Source organism: Spermophilus citellus (assembly GCF_964194105.1).
Source record: "Spermophilus citellus genome assembly, chromosome: 8".
Taxonomy (NCBI): Eukaryota; Metazoa; Chordata; class Mammalia; order Rodentia; family Sciuridae; genus Spermophilus; species Spermophilus citellus.
In genome coordinates, this window is record NC_138189.1 from 26,342,659 (window position 1) to 26,361,061 (window position 18,403).

The window sequence follows — 18,403 nt, forward strand, 5'->3', positions numbered from 1 at the left end:
GCAAACCCTGGAAATCATTTGTTTCTCCTAGCCTCTTTTTGCCTATCTTTCTTGCTCATCTTGTTTGCCTCAAACCTTCTCAGATCTTGTTTATTTCTTCTATCCTTTTTCTTTTTATTTCTTTTCCTTTAGAATCATTTTGTTAAATCATAAATATACAACAGCTTCTTAACTCTTTATAAACACTTGAAATTTTTGAAGGAAAAACGTTGTCATATTACACCATGATCCTGGCTAATAGCTTTTCAAAATTTTAGAAAAATCTTTAAAAAGTTTTCGCATATCAGCTGAAACTTAAAAATTTAACATTATCAAAAAAAGAATGCTTCTACACTCTTACAAAGACCACTAGAAAGAAACAACACTTAAAAAGCTAAGAAACTTATTAAGGAATTTGGGGCCTAATCCCACATGATGGAGATTAGGCTCTAATTTTTCTTCTATTAAACACAGGGTCTCTGGTTGTATTCCTAAGTACTTTATCCATTTTGAGTTGAATTTTGTGCATGGTGAGATATAGGGGTTTAATCTCATTTTGTTGCATATGGATTTCCAGTTTTCCCAGCACCATTTGTTAAAGAGGCTATCTTTTCTACAATGCATGTTCTTGGCACCTTTGTCTAATATAAGACAATTGCAGTTTTGTGGTTAGTCTCTGTGTCCTCTATTTTCTACCACTGGTCTACCAGTCTGTTTTTGTGATAATACATTTTTGTTTTTACTAATGCTCTGTAGTAGAGTTTTTGTTACTAATGCTCTGTAGTAGAGTTTAAGTCTGGTATAGTGATCCCATCTGCTTTACTCGTCCTGCTAAGGATTGCTTTAGCTATTCTGGTTGTCTTATTTTTCCACATGAATTTCATGATTGCTTTTTCTATTTCTATGAGAAATGTAATTGGAATTTGGATTGGAATTGCATTAAATCTGTATGTTGCTTTTGGAAGTATGGTCATTTTGATAAAATTAATTCTGCCTATCCAAGAACAAGGTAGATCTTTTCATCTTCTAAGGTATTCTTTGATTTATTTCTTTAGGTTTCTATAATTTTCATTATATATATATATCTTTTACCTCTTTCTTTAAGTTGATTCCCAAGTATTTTATTTATTTTGAGTTTATTGTAAATGGGGTATTTTTCTTCATTTCTCTTTCCAAGGATTTGTCACTGATTTTAAAATCAAAAATCAATAAATGGGATGGACTCAAACTAAAATGCTTCTTCTCAACAAAACAAACAATCTGTGAGGTGAATACAGAGACTACATCTTGAAAGTAAATCTTTACCCCTTACACATCAGATAGAGCACTAATCACTATGGTATATAAAGAACTCAAAAAGCTAAACACCAAAAACAAACAAAACAAAACAAATAACCCAATCAATAAATGGGCCAAGGACCTGAAGAGACACTTCTCAGAAGATGATGTAGAATCAATCAATAAATACATGAAAAATGTTCATCATCACTAGCAATTAGAGAAATGTAAATTAAAACCACTCTAAGACTTCATCTCACTCCAGTCAGAATGGCAGCTATTATGCTTATAAGCAATGATAAGTGTTGGCAAGGATGTGGGGGGAAAGGTACACTCATACACTGCTGGTAGGACTGCAAATTTGTTCAGGCAATATGAAAAGCAGTGTAGATATTTCTTGGAGAATTGGGAAAGGAACCACCATTTGACCCAGCTTTCCCTCTCCTCGGTCTATACCCAAAGGATTTAAAAACGGCATACTACAGGAACACAGCCACATCAATGTTCATAGCAACACAATTCACAATAGCTAAACTGTGGAACCAACCTAGATGCCCTTCAATAGATGAATGGAAAAAAAATGTGTCATATATACATAATGAAATTTTACTCAGCAATAAAAGAGAATAAAATCATGGCATTTATAGGTAAATGGATAAAGTTAGAGAAGATAATGCTAAGTGAAGTTAGCAAATCCCAAATAACCAAATGCTGAATGTTTTATTTGATATAAGGAGGCTGATTTACAGTGGGTTAGGGAGCAGGGAGAAATAGACAAACTTTAGATAGGGTAGAGAGGTTGGAGGGGAAGGGAGGGGGCATGGGGTAATTAATGATGATGGAATGTGATGATCATTACTATCCAAAGTACTATGTATACAACCAGAGATATGAAAAATTGTGCTCTATATATGTAATAAGAATTGTAATGCATTCTCCTGTCATATATAAATTTTAAAAATGCTTAAAAAAAAGCTAAGAAACTCTTTCAAAGGCATTTTTTTTAAAACAATCCTTCTTCCTCAGTGAGGTAATGTTATTATCCAATCCATTCACAAAATGGCTCTCTGCGTCTGCTCTGGTGTCTTCCACCATATCACTGCATATTTATGCATGACTGAGATAAGAGTTTCTTTAACATTTTTATTTCCATAACCTCATAACCTGAAGCTGTTCTGTTACCTCTGAGCGTTCTTCTCTCCTATTTATACTGCAAAGCACAAGGCAAATAGGGTGAAGCTCAGTATAGGCTCCTCCCATCATAACCCAGACTTCCTTTAGTGACTTCTGAACCATAACTCCCTCCACTATATGGTCCCCCCATGTTCCTGCTACCACCAAAGTTTCCACTCTTCATTGCACCATAGTTAGAAGGTTGCTGATTATAATTTCCAAAATCATTATAATTTCCACTTCCATAATTTCCTCCTTTATAGTTGTCAAAAACACCTTTGTAGCCCCCACCCTAGTTGCCATATCTGAATTCTCAACCACCATATATTTCTTTTCCTACATAACCAGAGCTTTAAAATTGCCACCTCTAGGTCCTCTTCCATACCCATTATAGCCACCCCCAAATCCAATTCCACTTTGATATTTATCAGATCCTCCTCTAAAGTTATTTTGTGGTCTTGGTCCAAAATTTCCAACACCACGTGCCACATGGTAATCTCCCAAGCTAAAGTTGCCTCCTCTTCCACTCCTGGAAATTTGGACTTCTTGCATTTCTTGTCTAGACAAATACTTTCTTACTTTTGCTTTATGACCGTTCATGGTATGGTATTTTTGCAATACAATTTTGTCCCCAGGATTAAGGTCATTAAAAGTAACAAAGTCAAAGCTTCTTTTCTTACCAGACTGTCTATCAAGAATTATCTCAATGATATCAATTTTTCTATATTCTTCAAAGTAATGTCTAAGGTGATGTTCCTCCATGTCTTCTTTAATTCCGCTAACAGCTTCTTCACTGTCAAAGGAGTCCCTGATTTTCAGACTCCTCTCTTTCTACAGCTCCTTTGGTTGAACCACTCTTCCATCAATTGAGTGAGGTCTTCCAGCCATGGCAGCATCAACCTCAGCCACAGATGAGAAAGTCACAATACCAAATCCTCTTGTTCTTTAGCTTGCAGGATCCCTCACAACCACATATTCTGGTTATGTTTTAAGTTTTCCCCATTGCTGGTAGTAGTTTCTTAAACTTTCTTCTGTGGTTTCAAAATGTAATAAGTCTCCAATAAAGAATTTACAGAACTGTTTCTGTTCTCTCTCCATTGCTGACTCAGTTGTTTCATCTTGATTTCCAGCAGCCAAGCAAGATGAGAGAGATCTCTGTGGAAGAACACAAACTGGACTCATCCTGGAGCTGTAGTGAGAACTGCCTCTGCTCCAGAAACAATACCACTGACAGCACAGACTCAGGGCTCCTGCTACTGCCCTCCCTTTTCTTTTTGCAGGACACTGTCCTAATCTGCTATTCCCCCATTTCTACTCCCTGAAGTTTCCATTACTAAGGAAACTCCCACAAACTTGGTGGTTTGAAACAACAAAAATGTATTAGCTAACCTTCAAGAGATCAAAAGTAAAATTAATTCCATGGTGTTAAAAGTCAAGATTCAGCAATGCTGCTCCCCTTATACAGGCTCCAGGCAGGAATTCATTTCCTAGCCTTTCCAGCTTCTTGGGGTTACCCACATTCATTGGCTCCTGGCTTACCGTTATCAAATGCATTGCTCCATCCCCAACAGCCAGTCATCAGGTGTCATTCTCTGACTATAATTCTTCTGACTCCCTCTTTTACTTATTAGAATCCCATGATTCTATTGGTCCTATCTTGGAAATATAGAATACTTAATCACCTCTGCAATGTCTCTTTTGCTATGTTCACAGATTCTGGAAGGAGGACATCTTGGTGGGCCATTATTCTCCCTGCCATATCCAGCAAAATGACTTAGTCAATATCCTTAAAAAAATCAGATGTGTATATATCTGTGTTTCTATATCTATGTCTTTGGCTACATCTGTTCACATATTCACATAGTGTGAGATTTATTTTAAGGAATTGAGTCATGTGACTGTGGAAGCTAGATAAGCTGAAAATCTGCAGAAGAGTTATAAACACATTAAAGCCACTAGAATTTGTAAGATAAAAGCAGAGAGAAGACACAGTGAAGAGTTGCAGTGGAAATATTTGAATTCAGTCTTCTGGCAGAATTCATTCTTACTCAGGGAATTCAGGCTTTGTTTTATTCAATTTTCAACTAATTGAATGAAATATATTCACATTATGGAGGATAATCTACTTTGTTCAAAGTCTACTGTCTTAAATGCTAATGTGTTGCAAAAATAGCCAGAGTAATGTCTGACCTATATCTGGGCACTAGCAGTCAGTAAGTTGACACATAAAAGTAGCCTTCATAAAGCATTTCCTTAATGAGAAAATGTGCTACCTTCCTATTCAAAGCAAGTTCCGTTGGCTGTTGCATGCAGGTGCACCACCATTACTGTCCTCTTTTTTAGTAACAATTTGTAGGTTGCTTGTGGTTCACATGGGTAAACCACTGATTCTAGATAATACTGTGTCCCTTTGGATATAACTGCCAGAGTCTCTGAGGTGGTCTGAAGTAATGGTGTTCTGAGCATTTTCAGCATCATATCTACATTGCATTATTGACATAAGCAGGGACAAACTTTTATTCTGCCATTTACCGACATGTATCAAAGGAGCCGATGTCACAGTGTCATACAAAGTGTTAATTGAAAAATAGCCCATTCCATTTTTTCCCTTGTGCCTCTCTTTCTCTAATAGGACTCAGACAGAAGTTCATGGGTGGTTAGGCTCAAAGACAAATATGAGTGATGAACATCATGCTGTACTCAGAATTGCTTCTGTTAGCTGATAATGAAAGCTTTTTTACTAAGCCAAGCTTGACTGCCCAACTCTTCCTTTATGATGAGCTCTCTCCCAGATGCTCCTCAGGGGTTTATTACAAGAGCCTTGTGAAGCACGCTACAAGACATACAGTGGTGTCTGAATCCGACATATGGACAAAGTAGGCTGCAGATTTGACACTTGTCCTTCCCTTGGGCCTCCCCCAAGCTTCTCAAAACTGATTTTGATCCCTGAAAACACTTGGTAAAATGTAAAAAAAAAAAAAAAAGAACCCTGTTATGTTTCAATAATAGCTTCCCAGAAAAATTAAAAAGTGATTCTTGCCCTATCGATTGATAATACAGAAGAGTAAACATATGCATGTTCTTAAAAATGAGAAAAGAAAGAAAGTAGGTGCTGAAGTTCCTCTTTATTTAAAACAAGGTAGCAATAAGAATGAGAGTCTCGAATTTGACAATATTATGGCAGTTTAAAAATCTTTTATAATTTCAGTATTTATTTTGTACCCATCATTTAAAATTTTTCTATTATTTAATATTCAGTTCCTGGAAAATGGAAGTAGGGATGAAGACAGTGGTTTATCTTTATCCAATTTTAGGAAATGAGAGCACTCAAAGAAGTTACTGATGACAAACATGAGACATAGTTTGAATTGCATGATCTTAAGGAATAAGTTTTATAAATATCTACTGTGAAGAAATGATACCTTTAGCATCAAAAGACCTTAAGGGAGTTTCCAAATATTTGTTTCAGTGAAGGCACAAGTGTAGAAAGTAATATATGTCATCAATAATTGAAAGTTTGTTAGTTGAATATATCTACAGGCATTTGGTAGAAAAACAATAGAGTATTTATTACATATTCCTAGGCATATCTGAATTTACTTTTTTTTGCGTTTTTATTAAAAATGATCACTGCAAATAAGAAACATTTGAAAACCAGTTAATGATTTTGCATTATTTGTAAATGGCCTCATTGATAAACTACTCTATTTCATTAATGTTGAATTGGGGAAATAAATTGTAGTTACTGTAAGACACTTTCATTTGCTAAAGTTTTCTCGAAGGCTGATATTTCCACATCTTACAAAATATGTATCTTCTGAAATATATAACTCTTTCTTAACATGAGCAAATGAAGAATATCAGTGGAATAAATTAATACCCACTGAAGCTCAAATATTTTTATTTTTTTATTTTTTTTTATTTTTTATTTTTTTTAAAGAGAGGAGAGTGAGAGAGGGGAGAGAGAGAGAGAGAATTTTTTTAATATTTATTTTTTAGTTCCCGGCGGACACAACATCTTTGTATGTGGTGCTGAGGATCGAACCCGGGCCGCACTCATGCCAGGCGAGTGCGCTACCGCTTGAGCCACATCCCCAGCCCCAATTTTTTAATGAAAATATTTGATAATATGTTAAGAGCTTTTTGACCTTCTAATTGTAAACTGCATTATCAACATTAACTAGTTGGTTCATAATAAGTCTCACTGATGTGTTTTTACAGAATTTAACAGATGACTAATGCTTACTATATTTAAAGAAAGCCAAGTTACTTTCTGATTTATCTGATTTTTATATAATGACCAAAAATTATGTGAGAAAAATAAACTTTTATATATTAAAGTTGGCAAAGAAATTAAAAATATGCCACTGTACATATCTATCTATATTAGACAGGTTGTAAAGCAAATAAAATCAGATTAGATTCCAACCTTCAGGCCTCATTTGACTTTAATTACCTTTAAGTCCTATCTTCTAATATAATCACACTAGGAATTAAGGCTTTAATAAGTAAATTTTGGAGAAAAATTAAGGTTATAATAATTTGTTGTGGTGATTAAGAGATTAACAGATACTCTGTTTTTATTGTTTATTTATTTTCCAGAACTGAGTATTGAACCCAGGGATGTTCTGCTACTGAGTTACATCCCCAGTCTTCTTCATCTTCTCTTTTGAGCCATGGTGTCCCCAAGTTGCTGAGGGTAGCTGGAATTTGTGATGCTCTTACCTCAGTCTCCCAAGTTACTGGGATTAAAGGAAATCACCAATCCACGCAGCTACCAGCTTTTGATACATAGTAAAAACTCAAAGTTGTTAACTATTGTGTTTTAATGTTATCACCTATGAATAAAACTTGGTCCAGCTGTTCTGGAAGCATAAGCAGGTAGATTATTCACTTAAATGAAGCAGCCACTGTGCATTTCACATCCTCATCTGATCTGGATCTCAAATACTACAGTTTATTACCAAGGAAGTGAACTGAAAATCACTCTGTTCTCAAAGCTATATTCTAGTTTCTTCTCTTTGGTCATTTTTTTTCAGAATTTCCAAATTAGTTCACCAACATTTCACAAATCTCAAGATTTGGCAGAAATCAAGAGTAAAATTTCAAAAATAGAGCAAAATAGAAAAAAAAAAAAGGAAAGTAAAGAAAATGATTGGCCATGGTGACTATGACACATACACACCACACATATATATATAAAGACAAACTCACTCATTTTTGGCCACTCTCTACAGATTTCATATATATTTTAAATAAAATTCAACATGATATTATTGAATGATATTAATGCTTTATATCTGTTTCGGTTTATCTTTTATAGCCGATCAACCCCAAAAATATATGCCTTTTATGACTATTGAATTTTTTTATTATTCAGCATGAATATCAATTAAAGATAGTTCTTGATTTTAAATTATGTTATGCAAATGTTGCCTACACATGTAGGTTTATTAATAAACAATATGTGTTTCATTTTCAGTTGCATTAATATTTTACACCTAAAATTGCTGTTATAGCAAGTTTAAGAAAAAGATTTTATGGCTAGAATTTAAATGAAAGATCAAAAAATACATTTAGCATATTGACTTTGGGAGGTTGCAAAATGGATGATATTTTTAGACTAGATATTGAAAATAAGAAAAATAAGTTTTGTATCTAAAACAATATGTCATAATAATATGTAGTACTTTTTATTTTATTTTATTTTATTGTTGGTTGTTCAAAACATTACATAGTTCTTAATATACCATATTTCACAGATTGATTCAAGTGGGTTATGAACTCCCATTTTTACCCCGTATACAGATTGCTGTGTCACATCAGTTACATTTCCATTGATTTACAAATTGCCTTTCTAGTGACTGATGTATTCTGCTGTCTATCCCATTCTCCACTATCCCCCCTCCCCTCCCCTCCCCTCTTCTTTTCTCTCTCCACCCCCTCTACTATAAATCGTTTCTTCCACTTATATAATTTTTCTCCTACCCCTCCTTTCCTCTTATATGTAATTGTGTATAACCCTGAAGCTCACCTTCCAATTCCATGCAATTTCCCTTCTCTCTCCCTTTCCCTCCCGCCAATCATCCCTGTTTAATGTTAATCTTCTTCTCAAGCTCTTCTCAAGTCTCTACCCTGTCCTTGGTTACTCCCCTTATATCAAAGGAGACATTTGGCATTTGTTTTTTAAGGATTGGCTAGCTTCGCTTAGCATAATCTGCTCTAATGCCATCCATTTCCCTCCAAATTCTATGATTTTTGTCATTTCTTATTGCAGAGTAATACTCCATTGTGTATAAATGCCACATTTTTTTAATCCATTCATCTATTGAAGGGCTTCTAGGTTGGTTCCACAATCTTGCTATCGTGAATTGTGCTGCTATGAACATTGATGTAGCAGTGTCCCTGTAGCATGCTCTTGTTAGGTCTTTAGGGAATAGACCGAGAAGGGGAATAGCTGGGTCAAATGGTGGTTCCATTCCCAGCTTTCCAAGAAATCTCCATACTGCTTTCCAAATTGGCTGCACCATTTTGCAGTCCCACCAACAATGAACAAGTGTACCCATTTCCCCGCATCCTCGCCAGCACTTGTTGTCGTTGGACTTCTTAATGGCTGCCAATCTTACTGGAGTGAGATGGTATCTTGGGGTGGTTTTGATTTGCATTTCTCTGACTGCTAGCGATGTTGAGCATTTTTTCATGTACTTGTTAATTGATTGTATGTCCTCCTCTGAGAAGTGTCTGTTCAGGTCCTTGGCCCATTTGTTGATTGGGTTATTTGTTATCTTATTATCTAATTTTTTGAGTTCTTTGTATACTCTGGATATTAGGGCTCTATCTGAAGTGTGTGGAGTAAAGATTTGTTCCCAGGATGTAGGCTCCCTGTTTATCTCTCTTATTGTTTCTTTTGTTGAGAGAAAACTTTTTAGTTTGAGTAAGTCCCATTTGTTGATTCTAGTTGTTAACTCTTGCGCTATGGGTGTCCTATTGAGGAATTTGGAGCCCGACCGGGGACTCCGGGCTGAGGCCAGTTACAAGGGGCTGTTAGTTACTTTAAAACTCATGAAATGATGACTTTTGTATATTTATAAAAAGAAAGAAATTTTTGTCATGGTCACAGGAATAAAATAATTTTATACAAAAATGATTTTATATAAAAATAAAATACTTTCCACAAAAATTAGCATGATTCATTTAAGAAAATTCTGAATCAATATTTTAGATAAGATATATAATATTTTATTCAATTTGAAAAACAGTGCACTTAAATTTTAAACACTCATGCTGATATATATTTTCCAAATAACTATTTTTGAGAGTTGTCATCTATATGGAAATATACTATGTTGATAATTTCACATTGTACTTGTATAGTTTTTAAAAGTCTATTGTGTTTATACTTGACCTTTAATTATGTTCATTAAAAAAAAAAAAACATGGTTGAGCATCTATACATATGCGACAAGTTAATAAAAATGTTTCTGTCTTCTAGAAGTTTATTGCCAGTATTTCAGCTCATATATATCATTTGTTGATCCAATTCAGATCTCACTATTTCATCCCAGTTCCTGCCTCAGGTCATGTTAACATTGTATTTGGCATCAGTGTGTTTCAGAATACAGAGTGTGTGGGAGGCAGAAATAAGTAATTATAAAAACAATTAGATAAGCTTTTGAAAATTCCAAGTAGTTTTATGATAATATTTCTTCATTGACACATGATATTTGATATTCAACTTCCATGAAAATGTCAATAAGCAGCAACACATAGATGAGAGATAATCTTTTATTGCATTAAGAAAAGTTCAGCTAACTCAAGACTTTAGAGCTGAGTGGAAATTAGACAGCATTTGTAAAATACAATGCATTATTGTGCTCTTCCTATGTGGTAGGCAGCAATTTATGTGCTTTACATGTTCCCTTAATATTCCAGGAGTTGAGAACTATTCTTTTATCAAGGATACCCAGCTACAGGACTGGAGCTTGGGTTCACAATGTGATTTAGTCAGCGTCTTTTGTCTCTGTGACCAACAGATTTGACAAGAACAATTTTAGTGGAGGAAAAGTTTATTTGGGGTTCATGACTTCAGAGGTGTCAGTCCATGGATGGCTGACTCCAGTGCTCTGGACCTGAGATGAGGCAGAACATCGGGGATGAAGGGTGTCATGGAGGAAAGCCGCTCAGGAAATGAAAACCAGAAAACAAAGAGAGACAGCTGTGCTCACAAGGGACCAAATATAGACCTGAAAGGCACACTCCCACTGATACATCTCCTCTAGCCACACCCTACCTGCCCTGGGTTACCACTCAGTTAATCCATTCAAGTGAATTGATACACTGATTAAGTTAAACAATCATTTCACCTTTGGACTCTCCTGCATTGTCTCAGACAAGAGCTTTTGGGAAAAACCTCATATCCAAACCATAATACAGTGAGAGTGGGTTTCCATTACTGGAGCTGCTGATCATGGTATTATTGTTGTTGGTTGAATGGATGCCATGCATTGAAAAGGCTGTTTTTATCTTCCACTGAAATTTAGAGGCTGTTGAATAATTTTCAAAAGAGGAATTTCATAATATATATTAGATTTAGTGTGTTTCATTCTTTTTCTTTTTGGTGTTGTTGGGGGGAGGGGGGAGTTGGATGTCCCATAGCTTGACTTCCTTTTCAGGTAGAAGGACCTCTAATAGAATAACACTCCTGGACTCACTCCCTCCTCTACAGGAAGAAAGGATTGTAGTCCTAATAATTTGGATGGATATAAGCAATGAGGCTCTTATTTGGCTCCTCCTTTCAAATCTGGTACAGCAGACTTTTTTGCTAACATGTTTTATCTTTCATTCTCTAGAATATAGGCAAAAGTGAGAAATAAGCCAGACAATCAGAATTCTTTTGGTAATCTTATTAAATCTACTTTGAGTAAAACGCTTAATGTTTGGGACCCTTTTGACATATTTCTTGTGGTTCTATGTTGCTACCAACAGTTTTGCTACTATACTGGGAAGGTCTACCTATGAAGTAAATCAAAAAAGAACAAAGTATAAAAGGGAAAAAGCTAATTTCATGCATCTAGATTTATAACGGCAGGAAGCAAAACCCAGTGCTTAAAATTTCATGTTAATTTATAAATTTTTTCTAAAAATATTTTTTTCCTATTTTTTACTTGGGTTTTCAGCTGATTTGGTTTTGTATTCCATATAACTTACACTTGAAAGCATTAACATTGGTAAATAAGATGAAGTAAATTGCTCAAATAGAAGGAAAATGAGTGAATAAAGTAACAGTAAGGAACTAGAAGAGTCAATGGTAATTTATGGCATATGGGAGAAAGAGAAGCATGAGAAAGTTAATGGTGATTTTGAAGTTTCTATTCTGTGGAGGATGGTGCCAGCATCAAGCTAAAATAGGAAATAAAAGAATGGGAGCAAGCTTTGTGGAGTTTTATGTTATCTGTCATAGATTTAAGGAATGAGCTGGACAGTTATGAGGTGATGACTAAAGGCCATTAAATTTTACGATTCTAGTTCAAATGAGAGGTTTACCACAGCAATACTTATTTACAAGTGATCAGCAGAGTTATAGGAATAGTCATGACACCTGATCACTGAAGACCTTATCCCCACAGAGGAGTATATAACTAAACTAGGGAAATGTAAGTAGGGATGAATTTGTAATTAGGGATGAATATAAGAAATATAAGAAATATACTGATGAAAACAGAGTGATAAGTTTATAGAGATAAAAAAATAAATAAATAGAACCAAAGTTAAAAAAAATAGCAATCATTGAGGACTGAATATAATGTTTTGAGGCATTTTCCATGTCAACTCATTTATCCTCAGAACTCTATGAGAAAGACATTACTACCATCATTTTACCTTTGAGTGAACTAAAGTTTGGCATTGTTAAGAAAATTGGCCAAGATCCCCTTGGCCAGGAAGGGCAAAGCTGGAATTCAAACACAAGTCTATCTGACTCCAAAACCCAGCAGCAACTACCTCCTGCTGCTGCCCTCAATAAAGGAGTTTACTGTTGTTAGAGCCAACACAAAATTAATTGCCAGAAAGTGTGCAAGAAGGCCAAGTGTTGGGGAAAGCATTAATAGGATGCAGACTTGTTTGAGATAAACTATGCAGTTAGGGAAATGGAAGTTAAATTAATTTCTGAATAATACTATGGTTGACCAACACTAGAGCCAAAATGAGTTCTCAGCTGTCCTGACAGCCACTACAGTGCCACTGTTCATCACTCCATCACTCCATTCTGACTCCAACATATTTTCTTTTTTTTTTTTTTTGTACTAGGTACTAACCCAAGCATGATTTACCACATAGCTACATTCCCAGGCCTTTTCATTTTTATTTTGAGACATGGTCTTGCCAAATTTCTTAGGGCCTTGCTAAGATGCCCAGGCTGACCTTTAACTTGTAATCCTCCAGCCTCCGCCTCCTAATTTCCTGTGGTTATGGATATGCACCACTCTGCCCAGCTATAGTTTAAATATTTCAATAAGAGTATTTTAATAACAACTAGAGCCTTCAAGAAGAACATCTGGAGCATTTGGGCATATCTACATCATTTTGACTCCTAATCCACCTTGCCTGATACCTTAAACACTTTACACCCCATCAGACTAAGAATATTGCACAGGAAGAATTAAGAATATGCAAGTGCAGGGGAAACATGAGTTCCACTGATGAGTTTTGTAAAATCTACTTAACTTCAATACTTCAGCTTCTGGTAATCTAACTGGTAATTAAGACTTGCACACATGAGACTTGTTAATTAGTAATAATGAAGCAGGCTTTTCTAGTATTTCAATATCTATATATATTTGACCATATGTGGTATATCACAAGTATAATCACCCCATCAATGCTAATAACTGTGAAGGAAATAAAATACAAAGTGGCAGTTGACTGTTTTGGTAGGGTGAGGTCAGAATTTCTTTTTTAAAATTGATTTATTTATTTTAATTAGGCACATATGACAGCAGAATGTATTTTGATTCATTGTACACAATTGCTTTATAGAAAGATCAAGGAAGGCAACTAGGAGTTCAAGATAATGAAGAGTCAGCCACATGATGAGCTCCAAGGAAATGAAACAACAGGGAGAGAAAAACAACAAATGAAACAACAACAAAAACTGATATGGAATTCCATTATTACAATGGAGAAATAGGAACATTGGTGATAAAGATGATACCCCTCTGGCTTGGGCAGAGATTACTAGGGATTTTGTTCACTAGCTTGTTTCTGCAGAAAAAGAGTTTCTGAGAGTTTTGAAGACCATATTGACATTAAATGAGTCTATATCTCCTTTTTTACGTTTATCAAGAAGATGGAAATAACTATTTCATGTGTTGCCAGGTGGCATTGTTCCAAAAATGTATTTTAAGTCTATTACATTCCTCTGATATTTTAGGCTATGGCCCACATAACTAGAATCTACAGATTAGGACAATAAATTATGGCCCTTAGGATAATTAAGTCATAATATAAAGCTTAATTGTTTCTCTTTATGGGAAGATGAAGAAAGTGAAAAAAATGTTTAATCATTCTTGAAATATTCTTTTCCAGAATATGCTTAAATCCAAAGTCTTAATCTTTTGTGAGAACAGTAACCCTTATCCATATCACATTCCCTCCAGCACCTTTGTTAATAGGTCCGACAGGGATCTCACCACTTTCTAAAAAACATTTTCCAGGTTATTTGGATACTTATCAGTGGGTGGTAATTCCTAATTTATGGTAGGAAACATCATCAACTCTCTCTTTCATAAGTATGCTAAATAACAAAGCACCCAAGTCTTAGTGACATAAAGCAATAAGTTTTATTTCAATGCATAAATCTAAAGAAGGGTGATTTAGGCTGGGCTTAACTGGCTGATTCTGATCTCCAGGCTCACTCATGAGTCTGGCTCTCATCTGAACTGTCTGGTAATGTGGTTGACTAGATCATGTGTCTTTCATTGGCCAATATCCTGGACAAGGAGTGAAGCCAGAGAAGCCAGAGGATAAGCAGAAACATAAAGGTCCTTTTTCAAGCCTCTGTTTGCATTGTTTGTCAATAGACCATTTTCTAAAGTAAGTGGTGAAGACAATATATGAGGTTCCAAGGTGTTGGAAGGATAAGAGACTTATTGGGACATTAATACAATTAAGCTTAACATCATGCAAATTGATAGCTCTACCAAATGCAGAACATACTCACTTTAGGGTTTCCTCTGCCCCTGCCTTGCCCCAGCTTCTATCCTTTAGCTTTGCAGGCACAATGGGCTAGTGAGGGATTGAGGAGCAAAGGTAGATCTCCCATAGGAAGACAGGATAAGGGTCTTAGAGAAGGACAGGAGGGGAGGAGATCATCATACTAACCCAAAAGGAGACAACAGGTCTGGAGAACAACCTGTTGGATGCTTCTCCTGAGGACTTCAAGCACAAGGGCTTCTAAACACCTGTTACTATTCCTACAGCTTCAACCACAACAGATCTCCCTGAGTAACCATTATCCTTACCCCTAGCAATGGCCCACCACTGAATCTACCCTTACCTCAAGTGCTTCTTCTCTCCTGTAGACATGCAAATCCACAAGGTTGAACTCATTCTCTTAATTATGTAAATTGAAATCATGCACTTCTAATTGGCTTATTGAACTCAGATCTTGATTGAACTCAGAGCTTGATTGGTCCACATTAGTATCCCTCATTACCATAGTCCCACTGATCACCTATGCTGGGACACTAGATAAGCCTTTTAGAACATCCAGGTAAAGAGCAGCCAGTGGGTTCCCCTCCCTTGGGACCCCACCTGTGTTATAAGAGTCTTTCTGCTTTAAATAAATCTTATTACTCTACCCTCCACTTGACCATGGATCTCAATCTTTGAATTCTGGAGGATAGAACCTACCTGAGAGTGACACTCCATGTTACACTAGGCAGTTAACTGAGCTATCCCTCCATTTTCTAGTGAAGTAGATTCCACTTGGAGGATTTTTCTGTTTAAAGAGAAACTAGTGGTAAAATCATTGTGAACAAGGAGAAATATTTTCAATTTTTTTTAACCACTTTCCCTTTGGGGTTTTCAGGAATGAGCACTTTTGACGCCACATGCCTTCCTTGAACTCCCCTGAGTTTTTGATATCTGACCTGACAGACTCATCCCCTGTTTATTATAATCTGATATTCTAGTCCTATTAAAATTATTCAAAATCTAAGTTCTAATTCTAAGTTTGGTGACACTTAACTCACTATGTCCCATTGTCCTATATATAGGATACCTATCAAAAACTATAAAATCTTATAGAATAACTATGAAATTTCTCATCTTAAGTTGTTATGGGTGTCCTGTAGAGGTATAGTAGGTTATCATAATTTAAATATACAATTATCTATTGATTCCAAAATTGTCTGTGTCTACATACCCTTATATGTTTGGAGAGGTTTTGACAAAGTCTCAGCACACCTTTTCACTTCATCTCAGACATTATTGAAATAAGACTACTGATGCCCAGCCATATAGATATATTTCTTTCCAAAGTGGTACTTGCACGTTAAAGTTACAGGACTATATGCTGGGCTGTTATAAATAATTGTGTTCTGACAAGAATGATCAGATGTGTTTCTTCAAAAGGATGGTGGTGCAGTAAGAACGAAAGAGAAGTCGGGTTGCTGTACATGATGTTTTGTTTCTCAAGTTTCCTCTGTGGAAAAAAGTTGATATGTTGATGCATAGAATTCATCATGTGTTTTAATAGAAAATTTATTTCACAGTCTCATAATGTTATGCAAGTCATTATTCTTAACGATTTAACCAGCTGCTGTGCTTAACTATATTTCTCTGTATGAAAACTTGATGATTAATGTGACTAATGTAATGATACAAGTACCACTTACCTACTTTTAAGGAATTAAATTCTCTATTCAGACACATTGAGATTACAATATTTTCACATCAGCTTTCAGTTCAGTGTTTCTCTCCAGCAGTTTTCTCTAGAGATCTCTGATTAACTGCATCACCCTCACAAAGCTTAAGCATTTTTTTATTAGCTATATTTTTAACAGCACCCAGGAGTGTTGGAAATTATTTTTAACGTTAAAAAAATGAGTGTGTTTACACACCTGTTCATTAGAGATCTAATTAGCTAAGTAATTTAAATAGCAGAAGTTGAGAGTTTTATAAAATACACGAAGAGTGGCTACTTTGTAATCGTTTCCACAACAAAAACACTCTTGAAATGGTGCTTGATTTTATGAGTAAACCATTTCAGAATTGAGTTTAAAATGGAACTCCCAGACACTTTTTCTAGAATTGTGTAAAACTGACTTTGGAGGGGAGTGACAAATAATAGTCTATGACCTCTTAGAACATTGCTTATTTTATAATTCCATTTTCCATCTATGAGAAGATTTCTTTCATTTTGATCCTCTTACCTGTAACATGCTTGATGTTAGTCAAGCTAATTTCTTCTAGAAGGTATGCAAGGGAAAACAACATAAACTTTTAGAGCGAGAAACATCCAACCCAGGGCATCCCGTATACAATATTGTTAGCATAACCAAGAGAGAAATGTAACTCTTGGTGTGATTACTCCTATCCTGGAGGAACAGTAAGTGCCCTGATTTGGACAATTTTGGGATGTCTTGTAATATGTTAGTGATTTCAAGCAGAGAATGGAGGCTCACACTTTGGGCCCTTCAATGTCTCTCATTGCATAAATAAGGCTAAACCTTCAAAACTGGAAACTGACACTTCTCCTCATGTAAAGATAAAAATAATTAGGTCCCCAAATCATAAAATTCCAGCATCATCTGCATTGAGGGCCTCCACATAAATATCCCTTGTCCACTTAAACAAGTAGAAACATTAAGATATACATGTGTCAGATAGACAGATAAAAATATCTTTTCTATCTACAAAGGTGTATGAAGGATATGGTGTAGAGGAAGTGAAATGGGCTTATGTATTTGTGCTAATTCAATTTCTCCCCCAAAACCTTCCTAACAAAGGCAGAGGATGTTATGCCACACTTACAACAATTTGCAGAGACAGAACAAAACCATATCTTCTCTGCTGGCTACAAGGGCTTGAGCACAGGCACAGAAGTTGCTGAACCATACCCTTCAATCGAATCCCCTGGGAGAAATGCAGTGGTCCTAAAACCTGGATGTCACGCCAGAGGTAGTTCCTTCACATGGAGACATAAAGAGGGAGAGTTGACTGACAGTTAATGCTTCTGAAAGCTGCTGATTATTTCTATGTAATTATAATGTGGAATCATACTTTTGGTTTTTAATAAATATAACATGTTTAAGGAAAAGAAAAAAATCCCCTTCTGCCTGAAAAAAAAAAAAGGTAGAATAAAGTAACTGATTATTTAAATGCTAGATTTCTATTCTAGCACCATTTTGCTACCTTACATAATATGTCAGGTAGAGAAGGCGAAATTTAAGGGCAGGAGAGTTTCACTACCTTGATGCCCATTTCATCTTTGGCCTCTAAGGAGATAGGCTGGAAAGTTATTCTTGTAAATTAAATAAGAGACATGACTTTTTATGGTGTCAATTGAGGCCATCATCTCATTCTACATAAAACACCAAACAGCCATTGAAATTTAATGAACTTTCTTTATTAGCATATTAGGAGCATTTAAACCAGTGATCTAGAGAAAAAGAGCTTTCAACCTGATCATAAATTTTGGTCCTCCCAATCACCTCGATTAATATTGTCTTCAAGACTTGGAAGAATGGTATTCAAATGTATGTGTACATTAGTGGGTTCAATTTTTGTGGCATGTTTCATTATTATTTTTGGAAATAAGCCAAATAATTTTATTAATTATTCTTATTAACATAAATTCCTTTTGGTTCTGTATACTACGTAATACTTTCTAAAATTTTGTGTACTGTACATTGCTTAAAATACAAATTAGAATGAATATGAATATGACTATATAATCTTCACACTTTATAAA

General features: G+C 35.4%; 1 pseudogene across 1 annotated transcript; it reads right to left on the reverse strand.

Annotated features, from left to right (window-relative positions):
• Window positions 1-2,497: 2,497 nt before the first annotated feature.
• On the reverse strand, window positions 2,498-3,528 carry LOC308654289 (heterogeneous nuclear ribonucleoproteins A2/B1-like; annotated as a pseudogene). The gene is made up of 2 exons: window positions 2,796-3,528; window positions 2,498-2,682 (listed from the first exon to the last, which is right to left on the reverse strand). The product of its transcript is annotated as a heterogeneous nuclear ribonucleoproteins A2/B1-like (transcript).
• Window positions 3,529-18,403: the final 14,875 nt, after the last annotated feature.